At 34.0% G+C, this 15,229-nt stretch overlaps 1 pseudogene; it reads left to right on the top strand.

Annotated features, from left to right (window-relative positions):
- The first annotated feature begins 658 nt into the window (after positions 1-658).
- On the top strand, positions 659-3,215 carry LOC128313021 (peroxiredoxin-2-like; annotated as a pseudogene).
- Positions 3,216-15,229: the final 12,014 nt, after the last annotated feature.

Raw genomic sequence — 15,229 nt, 5'->3', positions numbered from 1 at the left:
TCGTCTTGTTCAACGAATAATTATTCACCAAATACACAAAATATAACAACATACCATGCTATGTATAATAATTACACCTTTTTGGATTATTGGAAGGATTTAGAGAATGGGTATTTTGTATGCTATCTGGTTTTACAGTCCAAACTTGGCTACATGATCTGGCTCAATTAACGCAAAAGCTAAAACTAAAAGTTAGCTCAAACAACTAAAAGGTAACAGACACTATAAGACTGAAATTTATATTGCATATATATGTAATATATGTATATGTGTTATATTAGTATGTAATATATGTATGTATATAAGTTAGATACAGGCTGGCTCATGATATGTTTCAAACTTGGCTACAGAACTATTTTAATCACAAAGCAGTACATGTTGCCTTTTATTGGCCATGAATCAGCATTATGGTTCAAGCATGTCTAGAGATAAATTCAGATTTGCAACAAAGCAACTGAGAATAACCCTATGTATATATGTGTATATATATGTATATATATATATGTATATATATATATATATATACACACACACATATATATCAATATCATTTAAAGTTCTCAACACAGTGGATTTTAATAGAATACAACACAAAACCAATTAAATTATCTAAAAAGCCATTTTATCCTCTTTACACACACAGATTAATTGATTTGGAATTTAGGTTTAAATTTAAATTTAAACTATTTTAAATAATTTCTATAAAGAAAGGAGAAACTGTAATAGCATTAAAAGAATTCCGAGAAGGGGGTGCTGAGAATGCATGTTTGTGCATCTGTCAGTCCGTATGTCCTTGTTTTTGCCCATGTGGCTTTCAGTGCTTACCTCTGGCAACCCATAGGAAAGCCTGCCCTGAATTTCCAGCCCGCTGCCATGGTGGATGGCTCCTTCAAGGAGATGAAGCTTTCTGACTACAGATGGAAATACTTGGTCCTCTTTGTCTACCTGCTGGACTTCACCCTGGGTGACCCACAGTGATCATTGCTTTCAGTGAACATGCTGAGGATTTACGCAGGCTGGACTGTGAGGTGTTGGGGGTCTCTGTCGACTCTCAGTTCATCCCCCTGGTGGGGATCAACAAGCCTAGGAAAGAAGGCAGCTTGCCTCACCCCCCCCAACATCCCTCTGCTGGCAGGTGTAACCAGAAGTTTGTCCCAAGATTATGGTGTGCTGAAGGAAGATTTAAGGCATTGCATACAGGGGCCTCTTTATCACTGATGGCAGCAGTGTCCTTCGCCAGATCACTGTCAATGATTTGCCTGTGGGGAGCTCAGTGGAGGAAGCTCCTGCACCTGGTCCAGGTCTTCCAGTACAGGAATGAGAGTGGGGAAGTCTGTCCACCACAGGAACGAACACGGGGAAGTCCGTCCAGTACAGGAATTAACACGGGGAAATTTGTCCTGCCGGCTGGAAGTCAGGCAGTGACACAATCAAACCCAACGTATACAACAGCAAGGGATACTTCTCCAAACACAGCAAGGGTGGCACACAAATGGAAAACTTGGGATGTTGGCCCGCACCTGTGCCTCTGCCTGGATACCCCATGCCAACTCAGGAAAGGTCAGACCTGCCTCTTTAAATTCTACAGTCAGTGACCCTGGAGGGTTAGACCAAGGCTGTCTCATTTTCCCAGCTGGGCTGGTCAATGGTGAGCCCCTCCCTGAAGCCCACCTAGCTAGGCACAGGCCTAGAGGTGATTCATAAAGTATTCGGACAGAAAAAAACAAACAAACCAAACCAACAACAACAACAAAAAATCCCAGAAGGGAAGGCCTTATGATAGTACACTTTTGCAATGAGAAGAAAATACCTACACACTTAGGTTTGATAAAAGACTTGTGTCTAGAATATATAAGGAATGCCTATGTCTCTTACATGTTACAAAGAAAATACACAGTTGGCCAAGAGACACATGAAAATGCTCAAAATCATTGTCATTGGAAAAGTGAAAATGAAAACCACGATATCATACCATTCCACACCATTCCACAGGCTGACATTCAAACAACTGATACTAGTGAAGATGTGGAGTTCATAAGAACGTCAAAGTGAGAGCGACTTTGGAACATAGGTTGGTGGTTTTCTATAAAGGTAAACAATATACTTTCCTACCCAATAATCTCACCTTTCAGGTGACATGAAAATGTTAATCCATGCAAATTCTTAGACCCCAAATAATTTAGGATTACTCTTGTAGACTTACTCTTTGGGAGCATTCAAAAGATGCTTTGTTAAAATCCTGAGAGAAAGACTCAGGATGGTTTTACTGCATAACTAGAGCACACAAAGTGAGGTATTGGTCACACTGCAAACCTGTTTTTAGTCTTTTGTGTCGCACAGGCTACAATCTCCACTCACTCAACTTGCCTTTAATTCACCTGGTTTAAGAGTTGTCTTGGTCTGTTAATGTTATTCTTGACTAAGAATTCCAGGAGAAAGGAAGGGCATGAATCTCGAGTTGCTTCTGAAAATCTTTAACAGACATCGTTAAGTTTTAAGTTAGAATTTTAAGATTTGCTCAGAAGAAAAGTATTTGATTTTGTGTGGATACTGGTGGAAAACAGTAAGATTAGTTTAAATGATTATAAGTCTTATATAAAAAGAGTCTGTGTACTTAAATTTACTCAGATGAATAGAAAAGAGATTATTTTGTCAATATTAATAAATGAGCAATATTAATAAGTATGCCTTCAGATTATATTTCAAATATGATAGTCTATAGAAACAGTGAGTTTAATAAAGGGATTACTGAATAAGTAAAATAAAAATTTTATTTGATTACAAATATCTTTTAATTTCTGGGGCACCTGGGTGGCTCAGTTGGTTGGGTAAGCATCCAATTCTTGATTTCTGCTCAAGTCATGATCTCATGGTTGGTGGGATCGAGCCCCACATTGGGCTCTGTACTGACAGTATGGAGCCTGCTTGGGATTCTCTCTCCCTCTCTTTCTGCCCCTTCACCATGGGCAGGCATGCTCATGCACTCTCTCTCTCTCTCTAAAAATAAATAAACATTTAAAAATAAATAAATAAAATCTCTTTTAGAAAAACAAATATCTTCTTATATCTTTCATCTTGTATTCAAAAGTAAAATTTTGGTTATAATAAATTCTTTGAATTATTGCATATAAAATGCAAGATACTTTACACTTGTATGTGCATATATGTTTTTGTGTGTATCCTTTCTTTTCTATAAAAGTAGAAACTCTTTTGTTAAAAAACGATTCAATATCATGACCTTTGCAAAATTAAATCTTAAAATGAAAATAACTCTTTTACTTTGGAATTTAGTAAGATAATTACAATAGATATCGGCTCTTGCTTTGACTACCCAATAATCTTTGAATATCCTTTTAATGTTTCTTATAAATTTTGACTTTCAGATTCATGACTTTCTGAGATGAAACTAAAATCAAAGCAAACAAAACAAAAACCCTACCTTTCACAGTGTGATCCATATTTTGTAGTATTAATGCCTGCTGAAAGTAGCCATATTCTGTGACAGTAGGCAGCAATGAAATGAAAAGTCTTCAGACACATTCAACAAACTGAATGAAACTTACAAACATGATGCTGAGTGAAAAGAAATCCATAAAAAAAGGGAATATATTGCATGCTTCCATTAATATAAAGTTAAAAAAATCAAAACTAAAGGATGGAGTTTGCCATCAAGGCAGCAGTTAAATTGGGGCAGGATAAATGGAACACTAATAGGAGAGGGTAAATGAGGATTCTGGGGTGATGTTGCAGTTACACCTTTTGTGGTAGCATTTACCAGGTCATATTCACTCTGTAATATTTCTTTAAATAGTAAAATTATAAATTAAGTACTTTAATTTTTTTAAGAGAGATACAGAGACAAAGCGAGGGGCAGAGAGAGGGAGACGAAGCATCTGAAGCAGGCTCCAGGCTCTGGGCTGTCAGCACAGAGCCTGACTTGGGTCTTGAACCCACAAACTGCGAGATCATGACCTGAGCCGACATCACTGCTTAACTGGCTGTACTTTTTTCTGTGTGCTTTTTTCTAAATTATGTACTTTTTTCTATGCATAGTATGCTTCATTATAACTGTTTACAAAGTTTTAAGAAACACCTCTAACTGCTGGAGGTGGAGGGGAAGCCAGGTTCTTTCACACATGGCAAAGCTAGGTTCTGGGAAGCAGATTCACATACATATGATAAGGATGAGGAAGAACATATTACATTAAATTGTTATGATGGTAATAAATTTTGTGTTCCTTATTAATATTTTAAAGATTTATTTATTTTTGAGAGAGAGAATGCGAGTGGAGAAGGAGTAGAGAGAGGGGGACAGAAGATCCCAAGCAGCCTCTGCACTGTCAGCCACTGGCCCAATACTGGGCTCAAACTCAGGAGCTGTGAGATCCTGACTTGAGCCCAAGTCCGATGCTCAACTGACTGAGCCACCCAGGTGTCCCTTGTTCCTTATTAATTTTAAAGTCTATCTCCTTATAAAAAGTTCTGATTTAACCTGATAGAGTAGGAAATTAACATACATTTGTATCCTAAGACCGAAATAAATATATAATGGTTTGCAAAACAGATCAGAGGATGGGGGTTTAGGTTGTCACTGTTGAAACGCATATTTTAACAAATTTTGTGAAAAGAAGAAAATCAGAAGAGACATGGAATAAAGGCAGAGGATCGACAATGTAGAATCAGGGTATTGCTAAGGAGGGGGTTGATTCTAACAATAGCAAATATTAGTTTCTTCAACTCAGATACAAAATGTCCTATGCTGCGCAGGATATTTCTATATAATAAAACATTTTCTTACCCAAAATGCTTTTACTACATTCACTGAGAAAGCAGCCAGAGAGATAAGCATATTTATTGTGTGTAACTTTGCTGACATTTGTCCATTGAGATAAGCACATGAGTAAATTGTTTCTCTGTTGACATTTGTTCTCAATGAAAGTTTCCTTTTTCTTTTCTAGTAGGTAATGCCCTCACAGTGTCCACGGGGTATTAAAACTGTGTCTTTTGAAATTGGCAAAGTGGTTTTTTACACTTACAAAGTTAAATTTCTCATTGTTTGAGGGCTTAAAAAAACACCCTTTTAGTATTCTAGCAGTATTTACAGGTTTATCGTCAGTTGGATATTAGGAAGCTTATGACTATTATGGCATTATTTAAATTAAATGAGTAATTTATTGAAATAGTTCAGAAGCCTCCTGGAAACATTAATTAATTTCACTATATTGTGATCCCTTTTCTGAGCAGCTTGTGCTTTCAAAATTTTTCTTCAGAAACAGAAAATATGTAAGAAGTGCTCAACTAAATGAGAATATTGCATTATTGGGGAGCCCACCTGGCTCAGTTGGTAAATCATATGACTCTTGATGTCAAGGTTGTGAGTTAGAGCCCCACATTGAGTGTGGAGATTGCTTAAAAAATAAAATTAAAAAAATCTTTAATAAATATTACATTATTATTTTTAACCAAATAAGTTACCTCAATTTGGATAGATGGATGATAGATAGATGATAGATAGATAGATAGATAGATAGATAGATAGATAGACAGACATAGGGAGAGTGGGGCAGGGATTAACCTTTCTCAATGGAAAATGAGATTAGGGTTTGTAAGATTGCCTTGCAATCTAAATTGAAGTGATGGAAATAAAAGAACATTCAAGTTTCTAAGGCTTTCAGCAAATTCAGTAGTATTGAAAAAAAAGAGAAAGGTAATCATGGCAGAAATTCTTCCCAGGAACAGATTGTGTGAATGTTCGGATCTTACTTTGCATAAAATCTTACTAATATCACCAAATGTGGAAAGACATCACACAAAGACGTGGCCCAAATAAACTCTACAGTTGGACCCTGTCTAAAATGCACTATAGGCAGGAAAACTGCAAGAAAGTGCAGAAACATTGTAATTGCCCATAGTTAGTTTTCTCCAATAAACAGAGGTTTTAGAAAACAGAAGTCAAAAGAGAAAATGAATAAAAAGATTTGTCAAGACAGTGGTGGCAATGGGAGAGACATGTACAGAGGGTTCTTTTTGGAAGTAACCTGGCTCTAACACTTAACCCAACCCTCTTGCAATTAGCATGCCCATTATTATCAATATTCTGGACATTGTTATAAAAGAAGTAGTAAGTGGACATGTGTTGCCTTTAGCTTTGTTTTCTCAAGATGCTTCAGCTATTCAGGAGCTTTTGTAGTTCCATACAAATTTCAGAATTGGCTTTTCTATCTCTGTGAAAAATGCCATTGGAATTTTCATAAGAATCAAATTGAATTTATCACTTTGGGTAGTATGGACACTTTAACAATATTTTCAAATCCGTGAACACAGGCTATCTTTCCATTTATTTGAATCTTCTTCAATTTCTTTTATCAGTATCTTACAGTTTTTGGTGTACATCTTTCACCTTCTTGGATAAGTTTATTCCTATTTTATTTTTTTTCTTCATATGTTCATAAATGGGGTTGCTTTTATTTTTCTAAGGCTAGTCAAATGAAGCAGTGAGAGTCAAGAAGAAATAAATCTGTAACTGGTTGTGATCAATTAATCGTAAACACCACTGCACTTGGATCAGCTAGAATTGTTTTCTTGACTTCCTTTTGTTGGTATAAAAAATGCAACTGGTTTTTATGTGTTGATTCTGTTTTCTGCAACTTTACTCAATTTATTAGTTCTAACAGGTTTCTTTGTTTTTTTTTTTTTTGAGACTTTAGAGTTTTCTGCATTTTGGATTATGTCATTTGCAAGCAGATATTTTTACTTGTCACTTTCCAATTTGAATGCCTTCTATTTCTTTTTCTTTTTTTCTCTTCTGGTTGCTCATCTTAGTGCTTTCAGTACTATGTTACATAGAAGTGGGGAGGGTAAGCATTCTTGCTTTATAGAAAATTTTAGAGGAAACACTTTCACTTTTTCTCCATTAATTATGATGTTAGCTGTGGATTTTTAAAATAAATGGTCTCGTTGTGTTGAGGAGGTTTCCTTTTAATAGCTATTTTGTTGAGAGTTTTTATCATATATATTTATACTGAACTTTTCAAATGCTTTCTCTGCTTTTATTAAGATGACATTTTAGTCTTTTATTCTGTTACTGTGGTATATCGTCGATTGGTTTGCATATGTTAAAACAATCTTTCATCCCAGGGATAAACCCTACTTGTTCTTGGTGCAAATTCTTTTCGATATACTGTCAAATTTAATTTGCTAGCATTTTATTGAGAACTTTTGTATCTATGTTATTTATTTTGAGTCCATTTGGCAGGTATGATATAAGTTACTTCCTTATCCTAAAGAAGGTATTTTATAATACAAAAGAGAATACTTTTGCTTAATGAACAAATAAAATTAAATAATTAACAGCATTCAAAAGTGACGGGGCAAGTGTCAGAGTACTGATGAAATGCTAAATTTATTTTCTACACGAAGGATTAAATGTTATGTATACTTAGGAAAAAGCGAAATAACCATAAGCACATAGATAATTTTATAATACTTAAATATATTATGAGAGTGACACATATTATTTATCTTAATATGAAAGGTGAAATTAATATCCAAAACAAAAAGGCAAGTACTAAATCAGAGATGTTTTTTCTTTCATCTTTTTATTTATTATTAGTAGCAAATATTATTTTCAGAATTCTTTTTTTCATTTTTTTAAGTTTAGTCATTTCAAGAGAGACAGGGAGAGTGAGTGGCAGTGGGGAAGAGAGAGAGGGAGAGAGAGAGAATCCGAAGCAGGCTCTGCACTGTCAGGTTGGAGCTGCATGTGGGGCTCGAACTCAAGAAATGCAAGACCATGACCTGAGCCGAACCCAAGAGTTGGTTGCTTAAGCAACTGAGCCATCCAGGATCCCCAACCTTTATCAGAATTCTTATTTGAGATATTTGTGTAATTCATCAAAAAACAAAAACAATTAAATTATTACTTTAGAAAATAAAAATTCAGTAAAATAACTGTTGTCATCATCAAGAGATTAAACAAATGATATCAAGTTTAGCTCAGTGTTGTGTATTTTCAACATTTTTCGTTAATAGCAGCTCTTTTTTAAATCTAACTTATGATTTCTTATGTAAAAATATAATTATAACTTTTCAAATTAATTAAGTTCTAGTGTATGAAATTTTTTTTCAGTCAAAAATATGAGAGAATATTAACAGCACCAGAATACTACCTATGTGCAGAAAGCAGAGGTACTTTCTGAACTCATAGGCTGTTATTTGACTCATCACATCTTTAATTAGATGGAAAAAATAATAGAGTCTCAAAGACTATATTACAGTATTTCTTAAGAGAGTAAATTTTACAGTCAGATAAAAAACAGAAAATTATGAATCCTTAAGGCTTTAGTTGTGAGGACAACTCACTGTGATATATGAAGCTTTTATTATTAATATACCAGGGCACATTTGTAGCAATTCATGACATTCAGATGTGACCAAAAAAAAAAAAAAAGGTATAAAGGTTTTTGAGGTATTTATCTTATCAGTTAAAATGCACAGTGATTTAAAAATAATAAAATAAAATAAAATACATAAAATACAAAGTGATTATTTTTATATGTAAGGATGATTTAAGTCATAGAAGGTATGTCTTTTATTTATTCATTTATCGAATATTTATGAAATGGCTGCTATGTAGCGTACTGTTCAATAACTGTGTGTGTGTGTGTGTGTGTGTGTGTGTGTGTGTGTGTGTGTGTTTAACAGCAGTGCCTAACTTAGGCACTGAGTATATACCCAATTAAAAAAAAAAAATATATATATATATATACACACACACTTGAAGGAGCTCATGATCTAGTAATACACATATTGAGTAAGTTAAACCCCAACAGAAAATTTATAGACTAGGGAGTAAATTGAACTGACAAGGGAGAACTGGGTTGAGAGCAAGTTCAATGATGGTAAGTCCAATATGTCTGGGTGTCAATTAGCAACTTCAAGTGCAAGATGGTTCAGTTTAACAGCTAATTGTGAATGAAGAGTGTCTTTTCCCTATCACTTCCTGAAATGTCAAAAAATATTGCAGATTCTACTGTAAAGCCTTAAAAGGATTCCAAAAACACCACAAAATAAGCAAAAATGCTATTAACTTAAATTGAATTAAGAAGGAACTCTGTCTCTTCTCCAGAGAAAGAGAGAGAGTGGGAGGGTTGGAGGAGAAGGGGAAGGGAAGAGGAAGAGGGGGACAAGAAGGGTGAATGCAGCAAGAAATAGGAAAAATCAGGAGTAGGAAAAGAGGAGGGAGAGGGGAGGAAAGAAGAGAGATGCATTCGTATTTCGTAATAAAAGTAATAAGCATTAACTGTGAAATGTTTGGAGAATATCAAAATGCATAAACAAAATGTGAAGCACCTTTAAGTCCAACATGCAATGAAAATGGCCATTAATATTGCAGCAAGTGAACTTGGAGACATATATTTTTTATATGTATGCCTGAGGTAGCTCTGCTGTCAATATCTGTCTTCTTTTCTTCATCCTGGGCATACAGTTAACTTACCTTTGACATATTTTTGCACAATTACTTGAAGCCTGAATTTTGGAAAAACTGCTTGTTTTGAATTAAGGTTGAATGAGACTGTTTTGAATTGAGGTTGAATTGAGTTGAACGAGGCTGTTCTTTTCTATACCCTGATCAGCTAGGACCTACACGAGTTTAGGAATTCAAAGTGGAAGGAGAGCCTCTCCTACAGCCGCTTGACTATAAATTCTTACACTGAACTGCTGCATAATGAGAAATAAACTTTTATTGTATAAGTTCTCTGACTTTTTTTAAAACAACAGTTTCTATACTTTTAGTAATATATCAATAATTATTTTATCATATCCTCATTTTATTATGTGTGGGGTGATTTGTTGAGCAAGCTCGACAAATAACTAAAAACCTCACAAAGCAATGATTTTGGAGAAAAGTGTACCAAATTCAATAGCATCTTCCTCTAAACAGTTATATATGCTTTTGAGGCACATTACCCATGTGTTATGTGAAAGAACACAAAGTGTGCAAATTATGTACACAAAGTGTACTGAAATTATGACTTATATTTAATTTGCAATGTTACTTTGTTTAGATATTACATGTTTAGTAGTAAATACTTAATATAATGTTGGCTAACCTGTAACGATTTACTATGCTAATAAAAACGTTACTGTAAATTTTTACTATTAATTATATCAAATGATAATAATTAGAATATTTTAATTTAAAACATTTATATTGCTTTTTCTTTCCTCAAATATGATTCCTCCTAACACTTTCAACACTGGAAGAACAATGTACTTTTTGCAAACATCTATAGTACCTGGCATCAACTAGACTTTAAAGGCACCTTGAACTCTAAGAAACAGACTCAGTTGTAAAGTTGAATCAAGCTATAAATGGATAAACATTGTTAACAGGACTAACAAGTGATAAATTGGAATTTCATAAAAGTGAAGTGATTTGCTCTAACTCAGGATCCAATCTGTAATGACGCAATTTTCTTTCCAAAGATCAATACCTTCAATGTCACTAGATTACACACTAAATAAGTCTTTAGGAAGAGATGATCAAAGTTCTGAAAGCAATGTGTAAAGAGGAGAGGGATTTATCTTTCTTGAGTATTTACAAGAGACATTTCGTAAGGTATGCTGTACAGGGACAGAAATTGAAGTTAGCAAAGGCAAACATTTCATAGAATAGTTATTCAATGTTTAAGGTGAAAACAGAAGCACCATTTGTTTATCATCTACTATGTAATGATTTCTAATGAATAATATTTCATTTGTTTCTGTATTTTAGTTATTATCACCTCACTTTATAGAAGAGAGTTGGAGAAATCTAAGCTAATCATGTTAATAAATGGTGGACTTGAAACTAGAAGGCAATTTCTCTGATCTTGTGCCCATATTATTTATGGGATAACCACAGTTACAGAATGTGGAAGACATAGACTAAAAAAAACAGTGGTCTGGGCTTGCCTGGCTGGCTGAGTCGATAGAGCATGTGACTCTTGATGTCAGGGTTGTGAGTTCAAGCCCCACATTGGGCATAGAGCTTACTTAATAAGCAAGTAAGTAAGTGAATAAATAAATGAGTGAATAAATAAATAGCTCATCTTAAAAAAAAGTGTTGGGCTGATTACAATGTTTGTGTAAAGTTGATTTCAGATTATATAATTGTATACCGTGGAAATTTTTAAATATTATGAAATTATGGAAGAACGCTCTGAGAATGTGCTGAGCATTTCTGTTTTCATAATATGTCCGTCAACAAGGAGAGCTTTAATATCGTCTTTTAAATAGATGCCACAGGACATAATACTGTATAGTATTCTTGCCAAAATTTAGGAATGCCCAAGTACTAAATGGTGAACAAATAACAGAAGGGTGACTGATAATTTATAACTAACGTATATCGGCTTTAAGCTTTAATTTCAATAAACATAGCACCAAATAACCCAAAACAGAAAGGACAAACCCCCAAATATTAATCTAGATTAAAAAACAAACTATAAAATTTCATCAAAAGTTTAGCTAGAACTATATGGTGACTTTCTGCTTAATAAAGTTTTTGCAGTCCTGCTGAAATCCTTTAATCACAGGGAATTAAGTTCGGATTCTTATTCATTAAAGAGGCAATTACTTCAGGACAGGTTGTGCTGGAGTGACATGAATATGACAAATCAAGCCATGAGAGAAAATAGTCCACATTTTCATGAGCTATTTTCATTTATATTCTGAAATTAAAGGTATTAAAATCAATCTAATGGTTAAATAGAATATAAGGTTGCCTAATCAAGAGAGTGGGTGCTTGTACATTTACTTTGATAGCATAAAACTGAGTTAAAATATGTATAAATATGATAGTTAAAAATATTTTAGTAGTTAGTGTACTCCGCTTTGGGAGCATCCCTTATGAAGGATATTTAACATGTATGCTATGAAGGTTCCAGGTTGTGAATTTTGCCAGTGTACATTTGATACTTGGATATATCTAGGGCAGTGCTTTGCAGTTCTAGCATTGAATGGTATTCAGAAGTTTAATTACTAGACAAACTTATTTCACATAACAAGTTTTTATGTCTAAAAGTTGCATGGGAAGCCCAAGTATTGTGGGCCATTTTTAGTTATCAACTTGCTTTACTCATCATTTTTGATGACCAAGCAGGTAATTTTTCTTCACTTGGCCATGCTATCAGGCCCTGATCCTGTAACATTTTCCATGTCTGCACATTTTCATTGTACCACTCCTATGAATGAGCTCCTATGAATGTAAGTTTCACAATACCAGTCCTTTCCAAGAATGACACCAGATACTAAATAACAACATCTGGTTATTTTACACTCAAGTTGCTAAGGTTTACCCTTTCATCTAGAATACCTGTAGCATATTTTCACTTTTTGTTACTTCATTTGGAATACTCTTCTCCCCAATAAATTCCTTAATATACCTTCCTTTTCTTCTTTTAACCCTACGATCAGTCACTTATGAAAAACTTGTTCTCACCACCTGATATAAATAGTAATTTCCTTCTCTGACATTCATTATCATCTTACCCTCTTTCATTTTACTTCATTGCACTTGGAACTTGATATTTATATGCTTATTTGTATATTTTATTTCTACTCCATTAAATTGGAAACTCCAGGAGTTCAAAGATTAAAGGATATTATTATAGTACACCCACCGTCTGTAATAGTGTTTGCCATGAAGCAGTATGTATTCAACAAATATTTGTCAGATAAAGCAACAGTATTTATTTGTCAGATAAAGGAAAGAATGGATACATTCTTGGAGGCAACAGAAAAATATCTCTCTTGAGTTTCTGTGAAAGATGGCTTTTTGTTAGCATGGTGAGCTCAGAAATGTTTACCATCAGCAAAATATTTAAATGTAACTAGAAATATTCTATGCGTTAACCTAATTAATTCTACTTTCTACTTTGTTGGTTTTAGAAAAAAATCTAAACCTAGCCTTGATATTTTTTGCAGCAAGTTTCATCCATTTATTGAAAGATATAACTGATAATTTTTGCATGAGTTTATATTTCTAATAAGAAAATGCTTGCCCAATTGGAAAGATTTGTTTTTGTCACCACTTGACAACAAATTTATAAAAAGTATTTCTTATGAGTCAAAAAAATAATAGTTTTAAGTTCTGTTGTAACAAAGTAAAAGAGTCGACTATTAATATGGTATTTTAAAGAGTCTATATAAGTGAATTGAATTTACGATTGTAAAGCAAACACAGTTTAAGTAGTTAAAAAGCTGTTTCTCCATGTGAAGATGACTTTCTCAAAAATATGGATTGGAATATGAATTTTTATAAATCATTTTTGTGATAAAATTTTTACATGGTAGATCAAAAAACAGTGAAAAATAATGTTCTTAGAAAAATAACAATCTTTTACCAATTCCAAGGTATAGATTGTGTTTTGGTTTATAAGTTTTACATGATACCATGGATAAAGTAAGTTTAAGTCCTGTTTTTCATTTCTTTCTTTTACTACTAGCATGTCTAATTATGGGTGTGTATAGACCACATACAAAATTGTGTCCTACCATTTATAATGACAGAATACACCACTTAGGAAAGATATACCTACATAATTTGAAATAACTCCCTACCTATTTCTAAATCAATATGGCCCATTTTTTCTAATAATACTATTTATTAAAATATTACATCAATTTTAAAGAGCTATTCTATTAATTATATCATAATACAGAGGTTTAGAATGTTTAAGTTATTGAGACATACTAGTCAAAGCTTAGAGACATCTTTGTAATATTCACTTAACCATTAAATATTTAATAAAGTTAAATACTTGTCAGCTAGGAAGGCAGCATGATGTACAATTATTTCTACTGTAGATCTCTAGGCTTCCTAAAAATTTTCCTATAATATCCACACACACATACACACACACAGACACACATACACAAAACACTTAAAAAATTAAATGGTTAAGTAGTTAAGTTTTAAACTGACTGAAAAGCTCTGCCCTCCACCCCCCACCCACCTCTCTCTCTCAAAACAATAAACATAAAAAAAAAGATGCAATGATCCAGTGGAAATAGGGTGAACTTTAGAGTGACAAGACCAGAGTCTGAATTGAATATTCCTTTTGCTGTCTCTATGGCCTTGTTACATGTAACTCAGGTTCAATTACTGAACCTAATCAAACTAATAATATCTGAAGAGATGTTTGCTTTTGCTTAGCCGTGGGAAGAGAGAGATCTATTTCTCACTGAAAGACCATCCTTCCATGGAGGCTGATAAGGCTGTCTAAATAACAAAAAATAATAGCTACTAATATTAAGGGCCAACCATGTTTTGGACATATTTATGATCACAGAATACAAGTTGCCTCATTAAACCTCACAACAGCCCCAGAATTAAAATTCCAGTATGATTCTCACTCTACCGATGAGAAAACTGAATTTCAGGATTGTTATCTTGCACCATATCATCCAATTAATAACACGATGGACCTGAGACTTCAATACAAGGAGTCCTGGCAGAGAACTCCAGAAACAGCCTTTTTACCTTTTACTAAGAATTGCCTTTTCTGTCAGGGGTTTCACTTCAGCACTGTAAAAAAGCAACAATTATTCATGGTCATTTTGGGCCACATACAAGTGTCTGTTGAAATATAGCTGAAAACAATCAGCAGAAAATGTGTGTGTTTAGGTAATAGTTTACTATCCCAATTTCCTCCCTTTGTGTCTCAGGAAAATACCCTCAAAATGAATGTCCTCTCAAAATGATCCTACCCCACAACGTGATGGTATTAGGAAGTGGGACTTTTAGTGGGTGATAAGGTCATAGGGATTGAGCCCTTGTGAATGCCTTATAAAAGGACCCCTCATTTTTTTTCCACCGTATGACGACACAATGAGAGGTTGGCAGTGTGCAATTAGGACTCAGACCTCATCAGTAATGGAATCTGCTGGCATCTTGACCTCAGGCTTCCAGCCTCCAGAATTTGAGAAATACATTTCTCTTATTTATAAGCCACCCAGACTATGGTCTTCTGTTATTTCATCCTAAATTGAATAGGGCACGCACGAAACTTAAAACAAACAACACCCTCTATTGCAATAATACTAGAAACAAAAATTCTCTATTGTGCAACTTATACTTAAGTTAAAATGGGCAGATATTAAATCAATATACACTGAAATATTAAGTTGGGAATGGTTAAGGAAGAGGTGTTGTAGGAATAGTGCACAGCAGGGGTGGTTACTT

The sequence above is a fragment of the Acinonyx jubatus genome, chromosome E4 (assembly GCF_027475565.1).
Source record: "Acinonyx jubatus isolate Ajub_Pintada_27869175 chromosome E4, VMU_Ajub_asm_v1.0, whole genome shotgun sequence".
NCBI classification, from domain to species: Eukaryota; Metazoa; Chordata; class Mammalia; order Carnivora; family Felidae; genus Acinonyx; species Acinonyx jubatus.
This window is presented reverse-complemented; position numbering and strand designations above follow the sequence as displayed.